Source organism: Pelophylax lessonae (genome assembly GCF_965119305.1).
Source record: "Pelophylax lessonae genome assembly, chromosome: 2".
Classification (NCBI taxonomy): domain Eukaryota; kingdom Metazoa; phylum Chordata; class Amphibia; order Anura; family Ranidae; genus Pelophylax; species Pelophylax lessonae.
The window spans coordinates 324,076,296-324,100,372 of record NC_138769.1 but is presented as its reverse complement, the minus strand read 5'-3'; the positions used below and the strand labels follow the sequence as shown (position 1 = coordinate 324,100,372).

Here is a 24,077-nt window from a genome sequence, read left to right as displayed (position 1 = left end):
TATAGAAGGTGTACACTCATGTGTTGTCCCATGAAAAGGTATAATAAAATATTTATAAAAATGTGAGGGGTGTCCTCACTTTTGTGAGATACTGTATGTATTGTATCTGTGTATTTAGCGGTTTGCATGGAATTCAGCTATATACTGTATATATTGAGTCACCAACTAGGATGTAAGAATCACATGTCATGGCCTGAATGGGGAAGATAGGATCTGAAAATGTAAGCACTGTCCAAAAGGGGGCATTGGCCTTCTAAGTAAAAAAAAAAAAAATAAAAAATGACAGCAGGGCTCTAAATGAGACCAAGATGTTGGCATCTTATGCTGGACAAAATGATGGTTATTGTGAGATTTCGGTCACTGTTTTTTTTTTTTTTTAGATACCCTCTTTCACACTTTCAGACCATGAAAGGCACATCTTATGTTGTTATTCTATACTGTATATTTTACTTTATTTGCTTTGCTTTATGAAATATTGTATCACACTATGGCAGCAACCTTTTTTTTTTTTGTTTTCAGTAGCATACAAAATTTTTCCTCGAGTTTTCTGCCAGACGGCCAGGGGAGAATGATTAATGAGCTCTCCCAAGGCTGAAAATACTAATTAGATTTTTATTGTAGATACGGCTGTTGCAGTTTATATTATATTATTTTATCTACCTGATATGATATCATAATTGTGTTTTTTCAGAGAACTGCTTTTGTTTGGTCATTTATAGTACTTCTCAGTATTAACAAACTGACAGAAGATAGCATAAAAGGAACCTGGGATTTGATTCGCTTAAAATCCTTATTACATTTAGAAATTAGAAAGTTATATATTGTGCTTATTTTCTATTTATTTTAAAGCTATCTAATGATAGTTTAAACATAATTGGTTTTACTATATATAAAAATGACAAATTTTATCCCACAATTTTTCCTGTTTAATGTTAAAATTAAAGGGGAATTAAATGTGAAAAGTAAAAAACTGCTAGCATATAGATGTACCGTATATATGGTAGACACTGTATGTCTTTTCTGAAATATAACTTTTTCCCCTGCCTGCCAGCAGTGTTTATGAATTGAAAACTGCACATGCAACATCTTACACATGCCAGGAGTAAGGCTTCATACACAAAAGCTTTTTTTTTTTTTTGAACGAAAAAAACAGACAGTTCAGGTCAGAGCCGCTGTACTAACAATCCGATGTTAGTACAACAATCTCCTCTGCTGAGCTTTTGTGTTCTGACAGGGAGATGACCCCCCCCCCCCCCCCGCCAAAATCCAAAATACTCTGGTCAGCGCTCTTAGCCATTGGCTGAGAACGCTGGTCGGGAGCCGGTCTGCAGTCATTTTTCGGTCATGAGCCTTCGACAGAAGCCGGCTGAACAGCTGGCTTCTGTTGGATAGGCTGCCGTACACACAGGCCGAATGTCAGCCGGTTTCTATTGAACCGATATTCGGCCCATGTGTACTAGGCTTAACCTTCCTAGCGGTATTCCCGAGCGTGACTCGGGGTTAGATTTTAGAGCCAAAAGCGGTAACCCCGAGCCACACTCGGGGTAGCGCTAGGAAGATCGCTGGATCCTGGTAGAGGTTTTACTTACCTTTTCTCCGGGATCCAGCGAAGAATGCGGGCGGTATGCGGCGGCGGAGCTTCCTCCTGATCGTCTGCGAGCCCCGGCTTCCGTCTCCGGCGACGTGACGTCCGCCGGGGGGTGGAACCGGCGGCAAATTCAAATGTAAAACACACCAAACACACTGATACCATTCAAAATAAAATAAATTCACATTACATTGCCCCCCAGTGCCCTTTCCTGCAGTTTTACTGTACTTTTATGTATATATATATACAGTGGGTACGGAAAGTATTCAGACCCCCTTAAATTTTTCACTCTTTGTTATATTGCAGCCATTTGCTAAAATCATTTAAGTTCATTCTTCTTCCTCATGAATGTACACATAGCACCCCATACTGACAGAAAAACACAGAATTGTTGACATTGTTGCAGATTTATTAAAAAAGAAAAACTGAAATATCACATGGTCCTAAGTATTCAGACCCTTTGCTCAGTATTTAGTAGAAGCCCCCTTTTGATCTAATACAGCCAGGAGTCTTTTTGGGAAACATGCAACAAGTCTTTCACACCTGGATTTGGGGATCCTCTGCCATTCCTCCTTGCAGATCCTCTCCAGTTCTGTCAGGTTGGATGGTAAACGTTGGTGGACAGCCATTTTTAGGTCTCTCCAGAGATGCTCAATTGGGTTTAAGTCAGGGCTCTGGCTGGGCCATTCAAGAACAGTCACGTACTTGTTGAGAAGCCACTCCTTCGTTATTTTAGCTGTGTGCTTAGGGTCATTGTCTTGTTAGAAGGTAAACCTTCGGCCCAGTCTGAGGTCCAGAGCACTCTGGAGAAGGTTTTTGTCCAGGATATCCCTGTACTTGGCCGCATTCATCTTTCCCTCAATTGCAACCAGTCGTCCTGTCCCTGCAGCTGAAAAACACCCCCACAGCATGATGCTGCCACCACCATGCTTCACTGTTGGGACTGTATTGGATAGGTGATGAGCAGTGCCTTGTTTTCTCCACACATACCACTTAGAATTAAGGCCAAAAAGTTCTATTTTGGTCTCATCAGACCAGAGAATCTTATTTCTCACCATCTTGGAGTCCTTCAGGTGTTTTTTTAGCAAACTCCATGCGGGCTTTCATGTGTCTTACACTGAGGAGAGGCTTCCGTCGGGCCACTCTGCCATAAAGCCCCGACTGGTGGAGGGCTGCAGTGATGATTGACTTTCTACAACTTTCTCCCATCTACTGACTGCATCTCTGGAGCTCAGCCACAGTGATCTTTGGGTTCTTCTTTACCTCTCTCACCAAGGCTCTTCTCCCCCGATAGCTCAGTTTGGCCGGACGGCCAGCTCTAGGAAGGGTTCTGGTTGTCCCAAACGTCTTCCATTTGAGGATTATGGAGGCCACTGTGCTCTTAGGAACCTTAAGTGCAGCAGAAATCTTTTTGTAACCTTGGCCAGATCTGTGCCTTGCCACAATTCTGTCTCTGAGCTCTTCAGGCAGTTCCTTTGACCTCATGATTCTCATTTGCTCTGACATGCATTGTGATCTGGAAGGTCTTATATAGACAGGTGTGTGGCTTTCCTAATCAAGTCCAATCAGTATAATCAAACACAGCTGGACTCAAATGAAGGTGTAGAACCATCTCAAGGATGATCAGAAGAAATGAAAAGCACCTGAGTTAAATATATGAGTGTCACAGCAAAGGGTCTGAATACTTAGGACCATGTGATATTTCAGTTTTTCTTTTTTAATAAATCTGCAACAATGTCAACAATTCTGTGTTTTTCTGTCAGTATGGGGTGCTATGTGTACATTCATGAGGAAGAAGAATGAACTTAAATGATTTTAGCAAATGGCTGCAATATAACAAAGAGTGAAAAATTTAAGGGGGTCTGAATACTTTCCGTACCCACTGTATATATATATATATATATATACAGTGGGTACGGAATGTATTCAGACCCCCTTAAATTTTTCACTCTTTGTTATATTGCAGCCATTTGCTAAAATCATTTAAGTTCATTGTTCTTCCTCATGAATGTACACATAGCACCCCATACTGACAGAAAAACACAGAAACACAGAATTGTTGACATTGTTGCAGATTTATTAAAAAAAGAAAAACTGAAATATCACATGGTCCTAAGTATTCAGACCCTTTGCTGTGACACTCATATATTTAACTCAGGTGCTTTCCATTTCTTCTGATCATCCTTGAGATGGTTCTACACCTTCATTTGAGTCCAGCTGTGTTTGATTATACTGATTGGACTTGATTAGGAAAGCCACACACCTGTCTATATAAGACCTTCCAGATCACAATGCATGTCAGAGCAAATGAGAATCATGAGGTCAAAGGAACTGCCTGAAGAGCTCAGAGACAGAATTGTGGCAAGGCACAGATCTGGCCAAGGTTACAAAAAGATTTCTGCTGCACTTAAGGTTCCTAAGAGCACAGTGGCCTCCATAATCCTCAAATGGAAGACGTTTGGGACAACCAGAACCCTTCCTAGAGCTGGCCGTCCGTCCAAACTGAGCTATCGGGGGAGAAGAGCCTTGGTGAGAGAGGTAAAGAAGAACCCAAAGATCACTGTGGCTGAGCTCCAGAGATGTAGTCAGGAGATGGGAGAAAGTTGTAGAAAGTCAACCATCACTGCAGCCCTCCACCAGTCGGGGCTTTATGGCAGAGTGGCCCGATGGAAGCCTCTCCTCAGTGTAAGACACATGAAAGCCCGCATGGAGTTTGCTAAAAAAACACCTGAAGGACTACAAGATGGTGAGAAATAAGATTCTCTGGTCTGATGAGACCAAAATAGAACTTTTTGGCCTTAATTCTAAGCGGTATGTGTGGAGAAAACCAGGCACTGCTCATCACCTGTCCAATACAGTCCCAACAGTGAAGCATGGTGGTGGCAGCATCATGCTGTGGGGGTGTTTTTCAGCTGCAGGGACAGGACGACTGGTTGCAATCGAGGGAAAGATGAATGTGGCCAAGTACAGGGATATCCTGGACAAAAACCTTCTCCAGAGTGCTCTGGACCTCAGACTGGGCCAAAGGTTTACCTTCCAACAAGACAATGACCCTAAGCACACAGCTAAAATAACGAAGGAGTGGCTTCACAACAACTCCGTGACTGTTCTTGAATGGCCCAGCCAGAGCCCTGACTTAAACCCAATTGAGCATCTCTGGAGAGAACTAAAAATGGCTGTCCACCAACGTTTACCATCCAACCTGACAGAACTGGAGAGGATCTGCAAGGAGGAATGGCAGAGGATCCCCAAATCCAGGTGTGAAAGACTTGTTGCATCTTTCCCAAAAAGACTCCTGGCTGTATTAGATCAAAAGGGGGCTTCTACTATACTATAATACTGAGCAAAGGGTCTGAATATTTAGGACCATGTGATATTTCAGTTTTTCTTTTTTAATAAATCTGCAACAATGTCAACAATTCTGTGTTTTTCTGTCAGAATGGGGTGCTATGTGTACATTCATGAGGAAGAAGAATGAACTTAAATGATTTTAGCAAATGGCTGCAATATAACAAAGAGTGAAAAATTTAAGTGGGTCTGAATACTTTCCGTACCCACTGTATATATATATATATATATATATATATATATATATATATATATATATATATATATATATACACGCATACATATATATATATATATATATATATATATATATATATATATACGTAATTCTTGTGAATGAGCAGCCCAAACCAACTGTATACATTATATATATATATATATATATATATACAGTGGGTACGGAAAGTATTCAGACCCCCTTAAATTTTTCACTCTTTGTTATATTGCAGCCATTTGCTAAAATCATTTAAGTTCATTCTTCTTCCTCATGAATGTACACATAGCACCCCATACTGACAGAAAAACACAGAATTGTTGACATTGTTTCAGATTTATTAAAAAAGAAAAACTGAAATATCACATGGTCCTAAGTATTCAGACCCTTTGCTCAGTATTTAGTAGAAGCCCCCTTTTGATCTAATACAGCCAGGAGTCTTTTTGGGAAAGATGCAACAAGTCTTTCACACCTGGATTTGGGGATCCTCTGCCATTCCTCCTTGCAGATCCTCTCCAGTTCTGTCAGGTTGGATGGTAAACGTTGGTGGACAGCCATTTTTAGGTCTCTCCAGAGATGCTCAATTGGGTTTAAGTCAGGGCTCTGGCTGGGCCATTCAAGAACAGTCACGGAGTTGTTGTGAAGCCACTCCTTCGTTATTTTTGCTGTGTGCTTAGGGTCATTGTCTGTAAACCTTCGGCCAAGTCTGAGGTCCAGAGCACTCTGGAGAAGGTTTTTGTCCAGGATATCCCTGTACTTGGCCGCATTCATCTTTCCCTCGATTGCAACCAGTCGTCCTGTCCCTGCAGCTGAAAAACACCCCCACAGCATGATGCTGCCACCACCATGCTTCACTGTTGGGACTGTATTGGACAGGTGATGAGCAGTGCCTGGTTTTCTCCACACATACCGCTTAGAATTAAGGCCAAAAAGTTCTATTTTGGTCTCATCAGACCAGAGAATCTTATTTCTCACCATCTTGGAGTTCTTCAGGTGTTTTTTAGCAAACTCCATGCGGGCTTTCATGTGTCTTACACTGAGGAGAGGCTTCCGTCGGGCCACTCTGCCATAAAGCCCCAACTGGTGGAGGGCTGCAGTGATGGTTGACTTTCTACAACTTTCTCCCATCTCCTGACTGCATCTCTGGAGCTCAGCCACAGTGATCTTTGGGTTCTTCTTTACCTCTCTCACCAAGGCTCTTCTCCCCCGATAGCTCAGTTTGGCCGGACGGCCAGCTCTAGGAAGGGTTCTGGTCGTCCCAAACGTCTTCCATTTGAGGATTATGGAGGCCACTGTGCTCTTAGGAACCTTAAGTGCAGCAGAAATCTTTTTGTAACCTTGGCCAGATCTGTGCCTTGCCACAATTCTGTCTCTGAGCTCTTCAGGCAGTTCCTTTGACCTCATGATTCTCATTTGCTCTGACATGCATTGTGATCTGGAAGGTCTTATATAGACAGGTGTGTGGCTTTCCTAATCAAGTCCAATCAGTATAATCAAACACAGCTGGACTCAAATGAAGGTGTAGAACCATCTCAAGGATGATCAGAAGAAATGGAAAGCACCTGAGTTAAATATATGAGTGTCACAGCAAAGGGTCTGAATACTTAGGACCATGTGATATTTCAGTTTTTCTTTTTTAATAAATCTGCAACAATGTCAACAATTCTGTGTTTTACTGTCAGTATGGGGTGCTATGTGTACATTCATGAGGCAGAAGAATGAACTTAAATGATTTTAGCAAATGGCTGCAATATAACAAAGAGTGAAAAATTTAAGGGGGTCTGAATACTTTCCGTACCCACTGTATATATATATATATATATATATATATATATATATATATATATATATATATATGTATATATATATATATATAATATATGTATACATAATATATGTATACATACATATATATAATATATATAATAAATGTATACATAATATATGTATACATACATATATATATAATATATATAATAAATGTATACAGTTGGTTTGGGCTGCTCATTCACAAGAATTACATGCAAAATAATTGTACCGCTTTCAGCACCTAAAATCCAAAAGAATCATACCGCCAGGGAGGTTAAAGTGGATGTAAACCTGATTCATGAAATTTGACCTAGGCACATATATCTGCAGTGTTTTCTTATTTCTCTCCAAAGCCCTAAGTCCCATAGTAGCTTTCTCCTGCTCCGTTCCTCTGTTATCAGCATGATAACTTCTGACAAGTTCTCCATCAACTAAAATAAAACCAGGCTGAATTTTGTGTCGGGAGGGTGCTATAAATAGATTAGCAGAGAGCTGATCTATTCACGGCACATTTCTTCCTTCCTTCCTCTGCCTATGTGGAGTGGGGGGTGTGTGACTTTCCTCCAATCAGCAGTCACACAGTGTATACCAACACAACACTCCCAGTGCTGAACAGGATGAGAATATTTCTAACAAGATGTGCAATTTTAAAGAATATATAAAGCTGAAGACAGCAGATATAAAAATAAAACTTTTTTGTTTAATCTCTGTGTATCATCTGAGGCGCTGGGTATATGTGAGGGTTTACATCCACTTTAAAGCGGTCTTCCAGCTTCCCCCTCCAAGGGGAGCCGTCTCCCGGAAGTGGGGAAGGGTACCTGTCAAAAACAGATACGTGTTGCCCCCTCCCCCCCCCCCAAAAGGTGCCAAATGTGGCACCGGAGGGGGGGAGGAAGCAAATGAGTGGAAGTTCCACTTTTTGGTGAAACTCCGCTTTAAGTACCGGGTGCCAGGATGAAGACTCCCTACAGTGGAGTTCCACCCGTTTTTGTGTTTATTAAAAGTCAGCAGCTACAAAAAGTGTAGCTGCTGACTTTTAACCACTTCAGCCGCAGGACTATTTCTGACACTTTTTGTTTAAAAGTTAAAATCAGTATTTTTTCCTAGAAAATTACTTAGAAGCCCCAAACATTATATATATATATATATATTTTTTTTTAGCAAAGACTCTGGAGAATAAAATAGGGGTCATTGCAATATTTTTTGTCACGCGGTATTTGCGCAGCGGTCTTTAAAACGCCATTTTTTTGGAAAAATTACATTTCACTGCATTTAAAAAAAAACTAAACAGTAAAGTTAGCCCATTTTTTGTATATGGTGAAAGATGATGTCACGCCGAGTAAATAGATACCCAACATATTATGGTTTAAAATTGCACACACCCATGGAATGGCGACATGTGTGGTTTGAACAGTGATTTCATTCATTTTTTGACACCCCTGCTCTAAGGTAAGTAAACCATACTGTGCAAAAATGCTGTGCATACTTGAACCTTTTGGCAAAAGATCCAGTGAAACACTTTAAACTCACTTTAAGTTTCTGATATAAAGTATTATAAAGTTATTTACTAATGGCTAATTAAGAAACGTTAAAAAGTAAAATTAATGAGTTATTTTAAAATATGTGTGCATATACTGTAAATGTTATAAAAATTAGATGATGAGAACCAAATGCAGTTTATAAGGTTTTAAACTGACAGAATTAGTTTCAACTGAAATTATAGGCAGATCAAAAACACACCTTTGATCTCTAGTAACATTGCAACTATAGTTGGCAGCAAAATGTTATACAGTCGCAATGTAAAGTTGTTACAGCGATCACTGAAGAAGTAACCTTTGAGACTGGCAGTCATTCTCAGTGTGGGCCAGCATCACGAGGGTCATTCTTTTTTTTTTTTTTCCAAAAAGCTTGAGGAGGGTCATTCTACGATGGGGGTTGGGCACCCCATCGATCCTGGGGAAAGGTGACAGGTAGATCTGTACCAATCACCCACTGTGTTTATTCATAACTGCAGCATGGCAAACTGTGTTTACTATGCTTCAGTTTGTGAATGAACAGAAAGACTGAAAATGTCTTCCCTTTCATTCATTCTGTGCAGCTGAGGCTGCAGAGATGGAGATTAAGGACTGTGTCTTTAATCTGTTTTCTCTGGCTCAAAAATGAGATATCAGGGGTCTGTTTAGACCCCTGATATTTCACCAAAGCCCCCCAACAGAGCTGCTAAAAAAATGTAAAAAATAATAAAAAATAAAATTGTGAAAAATAATTAAAAAATAAAATTGTAAAAATAATGTAAAAATGTTTTAAAAAAAACACTTACTCAATCCACTGTCCTGCTGACACCAACCTCTACCCTACAGATACCATCCACTGTCCTACTGACCCTGTTCCCTGCCCTAAGTTTTTCTTACTATTTAGTTAGGACTTGCTAGTTAATTTCTTAAAAAAAAAAAAAAACAGGTGCCGGACCCTGGTGACAGTTGATCTCTTTAATGTTGTTGAGGTAGATCTCCGCCTCTCAATAGTTGCCTACACCTCTTCTAGGATGTACTATAAAAGGCCTGTAGGTTTACCCGAAGACATCAGTTATTTGATGGCATGTAACATCCATGTTGGTAGCATTCTTGCTTAAAGTGTGGGGGTCCTAGGTTTGTATCCCAGCATGTACACTATTTGCATGGGATTTGTATGTTCTGCCATGCTCTTGGTGGTGTCCTCTTTGTGCTTTCCCATTCCAAATGGTTTCCTGTCCAAAATGACCCTGAATTTTGTAGCGTTATTTAGGGGCAGGTACCAGTTCTTTGTATCCTGTAAACCACTGTCCAACACATTGCTGTAATATGTGAAAAATAAAGAATAAGGAAACTGACAGGTTATTATACTAACAGTAAATTTTCAATACGTGAATATAGTTGTAACTATTTTTAGTACAAACACCCATATTTTATCATACTAGCAATGAGTTTTCATCTTGAATGAAAACCTTGTTTATGTATCATATTTGTACACTCTGATCACTATTCTTTGGACATCTTAAAAATATCCATCTCGTAAGAATAATATATGGTCCACAAAACAATGTACTTGTAAGATCTGGTTACCTCAGCTGTCATAGTTGCAATTCTCTGTGTCGATACATTGCCACACAGGACATTTCTTCTCAGAGAGGGATTCTTTGGATCCTTTAAATTACTAATTCGACTCCGAATTCTGTTTCTGTATTTCATATCTGTAGCCTTTATTTCTCTATATATAAGTGAGAATGTCATGGAAAGCGACAAAAGGATGCATAATCAAGCTTTTCCAAACAAAACAACATCAAGCAAAGACAGTATAAGAAGCACATAATCCACACTGTATAAGAGGACTATGATGACTGCTCAATAGTCCTACCAATGTCACTACATGGTGGTCATGACAAATGTGCCTATATTATAACCTAAGCCATCTTGTAATTTTGCTTTGAACAATTCTTCTTTCACATGTAGTACATTGCTAATGCTGGGATGAGTTTCCTGTTCATTATGGCTATAGGAGAAGCTCCTATGTGACTTGGTTTTAATGAAGTCAGTTTGACGAAACGCGTCAAGTTGGAACCTTGTCATGCAGTCTATCCCAAGACGTGCAAGAACTGCATGAGAGGGTGGAGCAGTTCAAGGCTCTTGGATTTCATTGCTCATGCTTGTTGAAATAGTGTTGTTATGCATGTATTCATGTGAGTGGCAACTTGTTATGTTTTTAACTTTATAAGGCTAGGTTTACACTCGGTGTGGGAAACCTGAATTCCGTACCACATTCAAAACACATTGCAGTTGCGATCTGCATCAGTTTTCAATGTTAGGTTAATGACACCCCAAACACAGGTCGCAAACACAGTGCCTTTGCCAGGACGGGATCATAATATAGTACAAAAGTTGCAGTGAGTTTCCAAGAGTAGTGCACTACTTTTGGTGCGATGCAGTCAGATTTCAGCCCATTCAAAATGAATGGGCTGAAATTGCACCATACTGAATTGCATGTACATTGCACAGGAATGCACAGCACGTTCCTGTGCAATTCATAGTGTGTACTGGGGCTTTTAGTATAATGGTTTTATATAATACGTGGTTTATTTTTCAGTTTACCGTATATGGAAACAACATTCTATTAAAGGGAAGCACACCTGATGAAGAGGTCATACCGAGCAGATATACTGTATGTCACTAAAGGAAGAGAAAAGGACATTGCATTTCTGGCAAGATATTTTTTCTGTATTTGCTAAAAATAGCTTGAAAAAAAAAAGAAATGCAGCCAGTACATCTTAGTACTGTAAACTGCAATATATTACCTTTTTTGTTGTTTGGTTTTGTTGTCTTTTAAATGAGAAGAATGTGGATTTACTTTGGGAGAAGATAGTTTATTGTAGTTTTTTTTGGAATACTCTTTCATTGTTTGGGACATTATAGTTTATATGATTAATGGTTTGTCATTTTTGGAAGATTTCACAGTAGGTTGTGACTGTTAGATATGCACAGTTGCCTGTTTTTTCTGCATATGTATTTACCGCTTATCTATCATAAAAAAATTAAGGACATAATGTATATTAAAGCTGTGTGAGTCCATTCTTGCCCAGCTAGAAAGATATTCGGCAAAGTTGGGGTGACATAAGAACTTCAAAGGACAAATGCAGACGCAATACAAAATTCCATCATAAACATGTCATTGACCAGTGTCTGCTATTGGCAAAAGAATAAACTTTTGGGCCTTCAGAAGGCGCCATGATTCTGTGGTTTCTAGACCACAATCTATTTACTTCACAAAATGCAATTCCATCCAGCAATAAACTACACCCCCCATAAAGAACTTGAGACCTTCCTTCTTTGGCTGCAGGGAACTGACTGATATGTACTTTTAAACTTCAGTAACAGGTACAACTGCAATGCAATGCAGGCAGTGATGTATTTTGGCCTAGGCCAACAAGGGCCAGGCCTAGGAGGGCACATTGCAGAGGGGTGGAAAAATAGCCGCCCCCGCCTCCACCTGAGACTCTATTGGCTCTCTCTCTTTCCCACTACCCACTCTCTTTCCCTCTCCCACCAGCCTCTCTCTCCCACCACCTTCTCTCTCTCTCTCTCTCTCTCCCACCCCCCTCTCTCTCTCTCTCTCCCCCACCACCCTCTCTCTCTCCCTCTCCCACCAGCCTCTCTCTCCCACCAACTTCTCCCTCTCTCTTTCTCCCATCCCCTTTCTCTCTCTCTCATCCTCCCTCTTTCTCTCTCATTCCCCCCACCCTCTCTCTCTCTCTTCCACCACCCCCTCTCTCTCTCCCACCCCCCCTGTCTCTCTCTCTCCCATGCCCCCCCCTCTCTCTCTCTCTCTCTCTCTCTCTCTCTCTCTCTCTCCCACCACCTTCTCTCTGTCTCTGTTTCTCCCACCCCCCTTTCTCTCTCTCATCCCCCCTCAGCCTCCCTTACCCACCCCCTCTCTCTTCCACCCCCTCTCACCCCCCCCCCCATGAGATCTCAGGGGTTCTTGCTGGGACTTGTAGTCCTTCAATTTTGGAGGGAGTCACATCGGTTAAACAGGAAGGGGTGGGGCAATTTTACATAGAAGGGGGAGGAGGGGCACCCAGTTTTAGTCTTGCCTAGGGCAGCACAAAATCAAAATACACCACTGAATGCAGGTGCAAAAAATGTGATACCATTTAATTTTTATCATGATCAGAGCTCTCCTTGAACAGAAATAAAAATCATATTCACATTTCCAAAGGATATATTCTTCTATTTCCCATGCAAGCCTGTCACAGTTTGCGTCATACTCTATATAGTCACCTAGAAGGAAAGATGGGAAATAAGTATTTAGGATACCCCATTTTGTTACTATGAAACTGTCTTCCACTTTTGGGGTGATTTTCCAAAGAGTATACATTTGATGGACCTCCTTTACTAGCAAAGCTTTATAGTAGTAGATCTATAGGCAATTTTTTTTTTTTTCATTTTGGCTATAGAAAGGGAGGGTAGTAACCCGCCAGATTTTTTGTTTTTTTAACATCTCTGTCCCATTGCAGATATTTTCCTGTACTTCCTGTCTCATAGCCAAACGGGTAGTGAGAGGAAATCCCTGCAAATTAAGGGGATTTGTTGGGGACCCCCCCCAGGTCACAAGAACTAGTGTCCCTATTGGAACATTTCCCCCCTTCTATTACATTTCTGGGAGCAACCTAAAATTTTGGGATTTTCTTTTACTTTCACTTTAGACAGGGGGAATCTCCCTAACAGGGGCACAAACAACAATAAAAACTGACAGGTTTGCTAATCTATCTCTACTCTATCCAAAATAAAAAAAAAACGTTTTGCCTTTAGTCATATTTTAAAGTATATCTGTATTTTTTTTTTTTTTTTTTTTTACATTTTGGATAGCATAGAGAAGGGCTCGATCTTTTGTTTTTTTGGTTTTATTGTGGTCTGTGTCCCTATTGGAGAGATTCATCTTTATTATTTGTACTGGTAACCATTGTCAATGGGGCAGAATTTAGTAAGAAATCTAAAACTTTACAGGTGTCATCAGATGAGGATGTCAGGGGAACTATTTTATTAGAGAAACCTATAGCAGCATAGAAAGTGAAGGAAAATCATCGAAATGGGGGACACACAGCATTCCCGACTCTATTCAAAGCTAAAACATCCATTTAGGGCTTTTGTTTTTCTTTTTTCTTTCTTTAAACACCATTTTATCTCTGGAGCTAACAGACAGTCTTATAGTTAGCTATACCCTTTAGTTTTAAATGAATGTCAACTCCACTACCATTTGCAATTTACATATAGTCTGATCATCTACAAGGCAATCTAGTCAGGGACCCATTTAAAACCTTTATGCTGCTGAACCAAAGGGATAGTACAACTAGTCAAAGCTGTGCACCTGCCTGTCACTTCACAAGGGATGATGTACTTGTAGGCAGCTGGTGTCTGCCAATCCCTCCACTGGCTTCCAATTGCCCAACCAATAAAACTAAAAACATCAACAATAACATACAAAAGAATTTACAACTCTGCCCCAAGCTACATTGCCAAGCTGGTCTCCCAATTTCTGCTAAACCGTCCTCTTTGCTCCTCCCAAGACCTCCTGCTCTCTAGCTTGTCTCCTCCCATGCATGTCTCAAGAAATTCTCCAGAGCCTCTCCTATCCTTTGAAACTCCCTACCCCATTCTGTCTGGCTATCTCCTACTCTGTCCACTTATAGGGGATCCCTAAAAACTCATCTCTTCAGGAAGCCCACCCTGCCTTCAGATAATAACCAAATCTTTTAGTTGTCCCATCAGTTCAAACCTCAGTTATTAACTGTACTGTCTCACTTATAATGTAAAGTGCTGCGCAAACCGTTGCCACGATATAAATCATGTATATTAATAACAATAAGGTGGAAAATACTAGCGCAAATAATGCAAATGCACCTTCTATAATCCAACTAAACAAAACCTTAATATTGTCTATTGGTCAAAAGGGGTGGTTTGAGGGGACGGCAAAGCTGCTACCTGGCCTAGGGCCCAATTCTGTCCTAATCTGTCTGTGACCTAACATCTGTATTCTTACCATCAGTCTTCAGAGCAGCTGCCACCATCTCCACACACTTATCCCTAACAGAGTCCCCTGTCCGATAAGAGGGCTGTAGAAATACAGATGAAGGAGGACTGCTACAGATAGGGGAGCTTCCCAATGCATCACTTGGCCTACAATATAAAAAGTAATTATCAGTGACAGAGAGATAAATAACTCTGTGTTTGCTTTAAAGCTTTATTCACCTTTCATCTTTGGTATGTGTGGAGGGTTTGCTGGATTCATTCCGAACATTGGTTGTTGGACTATTAGTTGAGGTTCTTCTGAGTGGAACAAAATGAAAGCAATCATTATTTGCCTTATTTCTTCTTTAAACACTAATGCTACTCAATTGGCTTTACCTTTCTTCTTTGTGGGTGGTAAAACTTTTACTAGAGGCAGATGATGGTGAGGCATTTAGAGAAAACCTCCTAATAAACATACATAAATAGGATTATCAAGGAGACTTAGATTGCATTATATAACCATGTAAAAGGCCATCAAATACAAACTTACCTTTCTGGCTTCTTGGAAGTATGAGATGAAGAGTGAACATCAGTAGAATGACTCCTGCAAAGTGTACAAAATTAGTATATACTGCTATACTAATAAATCTAGTGATGGCTGAATACAGGGCATACCTGGAAGAAGTCATGAAAATCTATTTATCTGTGCTTCTAGACATATACTACTGAATAGGGATGCACCGAAATTTCGGCCACAGAAATGTTCGTCCGAAAATGGGTTAAAAATGCCGAAAGTAATGGCCGCCGTGAGGAAGGAGGAGGGCGCAGCGCAGGTTGGAAAAGACGTGCCTCTGGCCGGCAGCCCGCCTCCCCCTGATGTCCCTACTACTGTGATCTGTGCATTAATGAACTAACAGACCGGGCGCGAGGGCGGGCGAGCGGCCGCTAATAACTATAACTATGTGAGCCTTCACTTCACTTCTCTGTCAGCGGCACGATGTCCATGAATGAACTGACACTCCGGGCGGGAGGGCGGGGGGAGCGGCCGCTAATAACTATAACTATGTGAGCCTTCACTTCCCTGTCATACGGGTATCTCCTCTGACAGGGAAGTGAAGGCTCACATAGTTATAGTTATTAGCGGCCGTTTGAACGCCCTCCCGCCCGGTGTGTCGGTTAATTCATGCACAGATCGTAGTAGTAGTGACATCATCGGGCCGGCCAGAGGCGGGACTTTTGAATAATGGACACCGGAGGAGCTGAGTGAGTAGGAGAGGGACGCTGAGGCGGGGGGGGGAGCTGAGGCAACTTACCATTGGTATTAGTAATATGCAGCATGAGGGGGTTAATGTATTGTCACTGCTGCATTAGTGACCAACCAGTGGCAGTTAATTAACCCCTTTGTGCTGCATTAGTGCAACCAGTATCAGTGCAACCAGTGTTAATTAACACTGATACTGGTTGCACTAATGCAGCACAAAGGGGTTAATTAACTGCCACTGGTTGGTCACTAATGCATCAGTGACCAGCAGTGACAATACATTAACCCCCTCATGCATAATACAAATACCATTGGTAATTAAATTAACCACTTGCCAACCCGTCACAGGGTGGCAGCGACAGGTGTACGTCGCTGCCTGTTTTTGGTGTATGCCCCTGTTCTATCTAATTTAAAATTATTTGGGGGAAAAAGTCATTTTCGGTTTCGGTTTCAGTTTTCGGCCAAGGGCATCCTGCATTTTCGGTTTCGGCCCAAAATTTTCATTTTTGGTGCATCCCTACTACTGAACCTTTGTCATCATAGCAGCTCAGAAGGCAAGCATTGGTACTAACCATGCCCTAGAATGCCAAGGGAGGAATGGGAACCTTTGGCTTCCAAGGGACAGAATTCTATATACTGTAGTACATCATGAAAAATGTGCTGTGGTGCCTCATTGATTGGTGGGCATGGTAAAAGGTTGTTGTTACTAAAGGACATGGTTTATCGTAGCACATTTTTTCACATCTTCCAGTACCAGCTTTCTAAGGGGCTCACATAATAACATGATGTCTCAGAGCCACAAAAGAAGTTAGTGCTGGAAGACCTCCCTCTGCTACACACTGAGATTACAGGTCTGATTCAGGGAGCTATATAATGCCAGCCTTGTGTCATTGACTGCAGGTACTCCTCTAATTGTTATCTGAATTAGAAAGTATCTCCATTCAGGGCCACCAGCCCAACATATCTTCTTATAACTTGCCCAGGGGGAAAAAGGCCTTCTGCCTCTCAGAAATCCCAGTGTGAGAGTATGCATAAGCTACAAACCATTGTATAAAATACCCTAAGAGCCCATTCAGACTAGCGCGACTTGTCAGGCGACTTGTCAGCCTGACAAGTCGCGCTCAGTCGCGGTCCATTGAGTAGTACAGGACCCCTTCTAATAGGAGCGACACAAGTCGCTCCGACTTAGAAAAAGGGTCCTGTACTACTTTGGGGCGACCTCGGAGCGACTTGCATAGACTTCCATTATGTGAAGTCTCTGCAAGTCGCGCCGAAGTCGCAGTGCACAGCGGTGCACGCGACTTCACAGGTCGCCCCCCAAAGTCGTGTCGCGCCAGTCTGAATGGGCTCTAAAACTTCTATTACTAGTAAAATAAACACACTGCTAGTTCTTAAAGTGCAAGTTTTCTCCTAATGTTCTCAAGGTACAAGGTTTTTTTTCCTTAATGCATTTTTTGCATTAGGGTAGAGCTTCATGCCTAATCGTTCCAAAAATTGTGATCTTTTGATCTAAGCAAAAAAATAGCGATTCTCATTTTATCCATAATTGCGCCGCTCTACATTAGGGTAAGAAACATTCTTTATGCAGCTCCCCCCAGCCCCCCCTCATATTTACTTGAGCCTCTATCCAGCGATGTGCACAAGAACAGCAGCTCTCTCTGCTCTTTCTCTCCTTTCACTCCCTCCTCATTGGCCAGAGAAGCAGCAGTGGCAGCCATTGGCTCCTGCTGCTGTCAATCACATCCAGTGAGGAGAGAGCGGGGGGGGCGGTGGGGCCGAGCCACGCTCTATGTGTCAATGGACATACAGAGCTGGCTTTGCAGGGGGGGAAGGAGCCAAAAGCACTGATGGGGGGGGGGGGGGGGGCGAGCCACGCTCTATGTGCCAATGGACATACAGAGCTGGCTCAGCAGGGGGGGAGGAGCCAAAAGCACTGATGGGGGACCACAGAAGAGGAGGATTTGGGCTGCTCTGTGCAAAACCATTACACAGAGCAAGGTAAGTATATCATGTTTGTTATTTTTATTTTTTTTTTAATTTAGAATCACTTTAACTATATCTATTTCCATTTTTTTTACTACTGTCCCAGGCATACTGTAATTGCATACCACCATTCACAGTCTACAAGGTGCTCAAATGATTTGCATTCTGGCTAACAAAACATTATCTTTATCTTCAGTTGAAATCACAATAAGCTGGTTGGAATTTTTTCTTTTCACTAGCAGAATCTAAGATTGCAAACAGTATTCCATGCACAGACTACCTTTAATGGTAAGATTGCATGTTTTATGCTTATGTGCTACTGATGTGCCAATATTTTGAGGGAGTCCTGCCACACAACTTTACCTTCTAAGCTTTGTTTTCTTATCGGTTGCATGCTGTGTCGTAGATGGAGAATTCAATTCAGGGTATTCCCTGCATGAGAAAATTGTAATGTGAACAACAGATTCTTGCTGTAAACCTATTACTGCACAGTTATCATGATAATACCTTAATCTGAAACCTGCATGGCTACAAACACAGTGGCTTTCACCCAATACAATCAAACACCCACAAAAGTTAACTATGAGTGTTCCCATTCAGGAGAAGCAAGATATTGCCATGTGTAGCATTTAACCCATTATTTGCATTAGTAGTTCTCTTGGAGAGAGAATAAATTAAAGAATTGGTTTATCCGAACATTGAACCTATTTTTATTTTTTTTGCTCCCTCTTGGTCTGCAAAATATACAATTAAGGCATTTTGTTATACCTGTTTGATAAGTACAAAAAATACCTGTAGATTCTGCCAAAAAAATCCAAAATTGTCCTATGTCTTGTTGTCTTGTGCTGTCTAGTGTTATTTCAAGTAATGTTATCAGCCCTGCTCAGTTCACACCTGTGAACTACAGAACACCCCATATGGTATATAGATGAAGAGAGAGGGAAGTGTTTTGTAGCCCTTACACACTTCCTGTCCTTGGATGACATCATTGCTCCTCTTCACAGAACAGAGATTGAGCATGGTCACCCTAAGACCTAGGAAACGTGTTACTGGCAGGATCACACGGTGAAAATAAAGAAAAAAAAAGCCTAAATAAAAACAAATGCAGCTACCACATCAAGAACTGGTAAGCTGTAATATTATATTTTTTCGTTTTGGGTTTAAGCTGATTGCGAGGTGATTTTACTACAGTTCAGTAACAGGTCAGTGATATTATTCTTTCAAAATGTGACTTTGTATCTCCTTATTTAGCTTCACTATAGATCCACATATACACATGAATTTATAGTTATTTTTATGCTTGACATTTGCCATGCCTCCAAAATCTTATTAATGTTGTTTTTTTTTTTGCTTCTATTTCATATAATTATGGGCAATTTATATAAGTACTGTAATTTTACATTCAATTGTGTCCCACAGTGCCTCCCCAACCTTTCACAGCTCCTACAGGGCCACCAAGTCTACTGTAGAGTCCCCTATCCCACCCCACAACCTCCATCTTCCCCCAACAGCGACATCCAGCTCCATCCAGAGCCGTCCAACATTTCAATGCACATTTTACACTTTTATTGTGTGAGTCAGGGGCGTAACTACAGGGGTTGCAGGGGTTGCAATTGCAACTGGGTCCCATGCTCCAGGGGGCCTGTGTGGCTCCCCTGTACACCTGGATAGGAGGGGCAGTGGGGGCAGCATGTAGAGAAATCACTGTCCTCCTTTCTCCTCCTGTAGCTGCAGGAGGAAAATGGAGGAGATTGGTTCCTCTGTATGCTGCCCCTGCCACTCCTCCTATCTAGTTTACTTGTGTTCGGCTGTCTCTGGGCCCCTGTTTGCTCCCCTGGCCCCCCCCAACTGTGCTGCCCCCCCACTGTGCTCCCTCCCCTTTCCTGCTGGCTGCTGCAGGGGATGTGTCACAATAGAGAACCAGGAAGGGGTCGGTAAATATGTAATTTACCAGCTCCTTCTTTTTCTGAATGGACAGAGTCATAGTCAGTGACATTGTAAAAAAATAAAATAAAATGATAGAAAATAATACAATTAAAATACCAAATAATAAAAACTACTGATACCAGTGGGTGAACTTCCAGGATCGCAAAGGTCACATTTGCGATTGGGCCCTGGCATTCCACCACTGTGAGGAGGCCCCAAGATGGCAGGAAGGGGGCCCACTGCAGAACTTGTAAAAGGGTCCCGTTGCGGGACCGTGATAAAGGGCCCCACAATGAGAGTAAAGGGCCCCAGGATCAGTGGGAAGGGCCCCAGGCTTAAAAGGAAGCGCCCCGGACAGGGGTCCGGGGGGGGGGCTTTCATTGTTTCTTGCACCCGGGCCCTGAAGGTTCTAGTTACACCTCTGGTGTGAGTATAAACTTCATTTTTTACTGTTGGGGCATAGAAGGTTTTGAAAGACTTTTCCGGGCTCCGGTCCTAAAAAGGTTGGGAACCATTGACCTAGATAATGAATTTCAAAGGAAAAAAGCAAGGGGAAATCCAAACATTAACAGCTGTCATCGTAATAGGTAGTATGGGAAATCTCTCAATGGCATAACTCTTTAGGAGTTCACTCTCAAAGCTGTGATTTTTCATCTCCCACTTCATGTCATGTCTTAAATGCAGAATGGGAATAGAAAAAAAGTTTTTGATTGATCTCTTTTTAAACATAATGTCTTATTTGTGTTGAGGGGCACATTTTAATGCACTTCATCTGACTATATTACTGGGGGAAATTTATCAAGAAAGCTGGTGGGGGGGAATACTAAATGTCACCTCTGGAAGAGACATGCCGACCAGCAACTCCGAGTGATGATCCAGTATGACACCAGTATAGACGAAGAGGCTCATTGCGGATCCAAGTTGCTCATGGGGTGTCCTATATTGGCCTAGTGCTAGCATTTGGAATCATACTGAAGTGACACCAGATGAAGGAAGTCATCTTGGAGGTTTCCTGGGATAACTTATAAGCGTGTTTTGACCCTCTGTAATAGAGGGTCAACAACATCTGGTAAGAGGCTGTTAGTGGTGGTGTTAAAGGCGGTGGTCTCCAGCCTGGATATGTGTCTTTTGTCTAGCTACCATTTTGCCTTTAAGCTGAAGAACGCTATATGTTTTATTTCAACCTTACCATAATTTGGATCCCCTATTATGGTTTATTGTTATTCCTTTCAGTAATGAACTTGATTATTATGGTAATTTAATTATAGAAGCGCTGCAATTTATATCTTTTATTGCTTATGTTTGTCACAAACAAATGCGCTAGAGCAGATATTACTTAGTTTGTTACTAAATGCTCTGACTTTTCAGAAAAAAATTCACATGCATATTCTCTTAAAACTGAGGTGAACGATCTATGGGATCACAACTGGTGGACCAGAATCAATTTGGGGTTACTTTATCCTATTAAGTCTCTGATGGATGAAGCAAAATCTTCTTCTTCCTCACCACCAATCACAAGCTCAAAGGTTTGCATCTGATTTACAAGGTAAGGTTAGAGATCAGGAAATCCCACATAAGTTATTACATTTTTTATTATTTTTTTTAAAAAAGTTTGTTATATACTTATGTGCTACTGATGTGCTGCTACTTTAATAGAGTTTTGTCTGTACACACAACTTTACCATTTTAGTTTTGTTTCCTTTGTAGTTGCCTGTTCCGTCAGAGATGGAGAATTCATTTTGGAGCATTCCCTGAATGAGAAAATTATAATGTGAATCTGAACATCAGTTTTTTCCTGTAAACATATTACTGCACAGATATCAATATAGTACCCCAACCTTGAGGTGATACATAGTATATGAGGAATGCAGAATGTAAGGACACTGGAGGGAGAAGAGAGCTGCACTACCCACGGGACACTGTAGGCTAAGAAGAGGTGTAGAACAGGAAATGTGATGGTGGAAGCGGGGAGGGGAAGTGCTGGTGGCGGAGAAAAACATACTAAAAACGGGTGCAGGAGAGGGAGGAGGGAGCAGTACAGAGTGACACTGCAGGTAGAAGAAAGCAACAGTACAGGGTGAACCTTAGTTTTCCATTTCTCCATGGTTCCACTGACCTGGACACCTATAAAGGTAAATCGCTAATGCAGACTGGGGGGGGGGGGGCATTATTTGACCTGGACCAAAGATGCTGCCAATAGATCTCCCTAAGAAATTTCCCAAATTTTCCAGTTTCTTCACAAAGGGACACAGCATTCAGTTGTTCTGAGACAATTCGGTTATGCTGGCAAACAGAAAAAAATAATTGAAAGCCAACTCCTGTTTAACTCTACCCTTAACCACCGTGCTTCGGTTTTGTTTTGTTTTTGCTAGTGTCCAAGAAAGAACTAGATATATTTTATTTTCTTCTTCTTTTTTTTTTTATACATTTTATACATTTTTTTATACTTTATTCTAATTTTGAAAAAAAATATATTCAAGCCATATGACTAAAACATTTTATTTTACAGAAAATACAAGTCCACGGGAAAAAAGGGAACAAAATCACCTAATTTGCAACAGAAAATTTAATCTTCCAAGTGTTTGATTAAGGGATACCCACAATATAATCATCCTGAAAAACAGATAGCAGGCACTGAGATCAATAATACTCATAATTATCCAAGAGGACAATGTATACTCAGATACCCTTTGAGTAAAGCATAAAAAAAACTGTCAACACACTGCATAATATGACAATTCTGAATGTTTAAGACATTTGTTGCAACTAGAGTAAGCTAATTCAAAGGTAAAAGAAAGGAGTGGGTAAAGGAAAAGAGAAAAAATAAATAAAAATAAAGAAATAAATACAATTGGGGGGGCGGGGGGCGTGGCACCCCCTGGGAACACCTACCTCATGCAAAAAGCCAAGCCCTCAGAATCAACGGGAGCCATTGAAGCCCTGTTAGGTTTAAGTATCTGCCAGAGACATCAATGGACAGTAGTCAGAGGAATATGTGAAGTCAAACCAGTAGAACCAGGTTTTACGAAAAAATTCCTCCTTACAATTGGCGGATACCACCTTTTCTTCCATAAATTCAATGTCACAAATAATCCTTGTCATTTTTCTACTGCATTTATTTCCTTTATTTTATTTATTTATTTATTTTTTGTTTCCAAACAATCGTTTCTATCTAGTGGCCATAATGTGGCATTTCCCTGACTGAGGTATTTTAGGAAAATTCGAATGCTTGAGACATCTGCACAGCAAATATTTTATAAGTAGGCCGCTTAATGTACTGTCTCAGTTAGCCACAGAGTGCTCTCTAGGTCTACAGCCATGGCACAGCCTCTGATGTGACCCAGTCTCTGAAGACTAATTCTGTAGGTAGGCCCATGGAAGGGGCAAAGATATTCTGGAATGTGACGTTCGGGAACTTGCATCTGCCTAATGTCACTTTCCAAACCCATTGGTACTGTGCCAATTTCACATCAGTAGTAGAGCTTGAGGTGTAGCCCAGTCTCTGATGACTGCCATTTAAGTATGTCTCTTTGGTCCAGTACTTGGCTGGCTACAGTGACCGAGAGACTGAATGCTAGAACTCCACCGCTGTACTCAGGGCAGAGAGTTAGCCACAGAGAGATCTTCAGTTTCACAGCAGTGGTAAAGCTTCTGGTGTAACCCAGTCTCTGATGTCTCCCACTGTAAGTCTCAGATGTACCAAAGGGACTTGGTAGTCCACAATTGTTTATTTCAGATTGAAGATCTCTTTCCCTATTTACCTTTAGATCACTCTTGAGAGATGTAATATTTTAGATCTTTCTTTCCCTTTATTTCAAGGGTTCATAGCTTTCTGCCTCAGCTGCCAGCTGTTCACTAGTTGGCAAGGATATACCATGTTTGTTCAACATTCCTTTTCCTGAGGTCAAGGGCTGTGTATCCTACACTTCAGCCTTTACTTTACAAATTTTCTTTCTTTGTTCACTGCTTAACAATTGTTCTAAGCTTTCTCCCACCAGTTTCTCCTTACGTTGGTTGTTTGGTTGTCCTCCACATTCTTGGGGTTCATCATTCATTCATTTAGAAAGCAATCTCCCCTTAGTGCCCTGTCCTATTCTGGATCACTAGAGTCTTTCTTGGAACCTTTCCTTCTTAGTAGCAATTTTTGTACTTGATCCTCTTTTTTTCATGTAGCCTTGTTCAGGAATTGTTTTATTTCGGGTATTTTTCTAATAAGATTTCTGCATCCGTTTGATCTCCTAGTGGCTTTTGTCCACCCCTACGTGGTACACCCCCCTGTGTTTATTGGCCTTATGTACTGCTTGTTCACAAAAACTGAAGCATGCTGGTTAGGGGCATTGTTTTTCAGAGGCTGACCTGTTTGCCATCGTAAACCTTCTGAGGGCAGCTGCAAAAAACAATTTCCTCAGA

The 24,077-nt window shown here is 41.2% G+C and overlaps 1 long non-coding RNA gene and 1 pseudogene across 2 annotated transcripts in view; one reads left to right on the top strand and one right to left on the bottom strand.

Moving 5' to 3' along the window:
* LOC309546218 overlaps positions 1-24,077 on the top strand; it is a 1,099,142-nt gene that overhangs the window by 609,794 nt on the left and 465,271 nt on the right. The window lies entirely within an intron of this gene.
* The window catches only part of LOC309546217 (transcription elongation factor A protein 3-like), a 128,659-nt pseudogene that overhangs the window by 17,175 nt on the left and 87,407 nt on the right, over positions 1-24,077 (bottom strand). Inside the window, exons 7-14 of the transcript XR_014226161.1 lie at positions 21,350-21,418; positions 18,105-18,173; positions 15,048-15,101; positions 14,894-14,962; positions 14,738-14,815; positions 14,529-14,665; positions 12,698-12,769; positions 10,061-10,203 (exon numbers count right to left, since the gene is read on the bottom strand). The product of XR_014226161.1 is annotated as a transcription elongation factor A protein 3-like (transcript). The remainder of the gene's footprint in view (positions 1-10,060; positions 10,204-12,697; positions 12,770-14,528; positions 14,666-14,737; positions 14,816-14,893; positions 14,963-15,047; positions 15,102-18,104; positions 18,174-21,349; positions 21,419-24,077) is intronic.